The sequence below is a fragment of the Bubalus bubalis genome, chromosome 3, assembly GCF_019923935.1.
Source record: "Bubalus bubalis isolate 160015118507 breed Murrah chromosome 3, NDDB_SH_1, whole genome shotgun sequence".
Taxonomy (NCBI): Eukaryota; Metazoa; Chordata; class Mammalia; order Artiodactyla; family Bovidae; genus Bubalus; species Bubalus bubalis.
In genome coordinates, this window is record NC_059159.1 from 43,521,166 (window position 1) to 43,523,109 (window position 1,944).

Sequence of the window (1,944 nt, forward strand, 5' to 3'; positions counted from 1 at the left end):
CTCAGTACTTGGTACGGAATGTGTACCATAGATACTGTGTGTGTGTGCGTGTGCTAAGTCGCTTCAGTTGAGTCTGACTCTTTTCGACCCTATGGGCTGTAGCCCGCCAGGCTCATCAGTCCATGGGATTCTCCAGGCAGGAATACTGAGGTGGGTTGCCATGCCCTCCTCCAGGGGATCTTCCCGACCCAGAGATTGAACCTGCGTCTTTTAGGCAGGCAGTTTTTTTTTTTTTTTTTTTTTTTTTACCACTACTGCCACCTGGGAAACCCCTCAATAGATACTGCTGCTGCTGCTGCTGCTAAGTCGCTTCAGTCGTGTCTGACTCTGTGGGACCCCATGGACTGCAGCCTACCAGACTTCTCCGTCCCTGGGATTCTCCAGGCAAGAACACTGGAGTGGGTTGCCATTTCCTTCTCCAATGCATGAAAGTGAAAAGTGAAAGTGAAGTCGCTCAGTTGTGTCCGACTCTTCTCGACCCCATGGACTGCAGCCTACCAGGCTCCTCCATCCATGGGATTTTCCAGGCAACAGTACTGGAATGGGGTGCCATTGCCTTCTCCCTAGCAACAATTAATTTGTTAACTTTGATTATCAACAAGGATGGAAATTTCCACATATGCTCATTATCTGTTTATATTTCTGTGCATGTGTATATTTGTGTGTATGCATTAAAATATAGTATTTGATTATTTTATTAAAAAAATTTGGGGGCCACACTGCACAGAATTCGGGGTCTTAGTTCTCTGGGGATCAAACCCATAACCTCTGCATTGGAAGCACAGAGTCCTAACCACTGGAGCACCAGGGAATTCCCAAGATACATATTTTATTTTATTTATCTACTTTTTATTGAAGAATAATTGCTTTATAATGTTGTGTTAGCTTCTGCTGTATAACATCATCAATCATCTATACACACATATATCCCATCTCTCTGGAGCCTCCTTCCCATCAAGATATGTTATTTTGGATCGAAGAAAACTAAGCCATAAGGGACTCTAAGCGTGCTTATTTATCAGGCAAGCCCCTGGACAGATAACTCTCTGTCAAGATTCATCTAATCCCAAAGAAAAGCAGGCACTAGCACCCTAGAGTTTCTAGACAGCATCTCTCCTTTCCACTCGGTTTTTTTTTTTTGGTTGATAAATTTTATTTAAGAACTTATACAAATATTCCAGATTGAATTTTAATCCTCATCTTCCTCCTCTTTCATCTTGATTAATCTGGAAGTAACGCAATTCATAACTTTCTTTGCTGTTGGTGACTATGGCTAACCAATCACGTAGATTATTCTTCCTCAAATATTTTTTGGTAAGGTATTTCAAATGCCTTTTGGAAAAGGGCACCTCGGAAGTTACAGAGATCTTACTCTTGTTTCTTTTGATGGTTAGGACACCACCACCCATGTTGCCAGTTTTTCCATCCACCTTGATCCTCTCCTGAAGAAACTGCTCAAAATTGGTGCTATCCATGATTCCATCTTTTACAGATGGGTACAGTCCAGGGTTAACTTCAGGAACTGCTTCCTTTTTTTGCCCCAGCTTCGCCACAAGCTTTCTCACAGTCACCATGGCGGCAGCAGAGTCAGAAAGCTCCACTAGTTTTAAGATAGATCATCTCATCATATGTTTCCTTTAAGACTAACTACATTCTTAAGTATGATTTTTATTGTGTTGAGGGACCCTGTGGAGCATATCACTGTTGGTGGAGCAAATTCAGAGGGAAACATGGATTTGATGTCCAGAAATCTGTAGCACCACTGACCTCTCTAGGAGGACATCTCTCGGAAAGGCAAGTATTCCCAGGGCAAGACTCTGGGCAGCTTTGAGCCCTGTAGAAGCACAGTGCAGCCGTAGCAGCTTCTCCTCCCACTGACAGCATCTATAAATCCATTTCCCGTCTTGTAATTATGTCTCATGTAGTAATTAGCCCCTTCATATC

The 1,944-nt window shown here is 42.8% G+C and overlaps 1 pseudogene; it reads right to left on the reverse strand.

Moving 5' to 3' along the window:
* Nucleotides 1-1,189: 1,189 nt before the first annotated feature.
* On the reverse strand, nt 1,190-1,574 carry LOC102408991 (annotated as a pseudogene).
* Nucleotides 1,575-1,944: the final 370 nt, after the last annotated feature.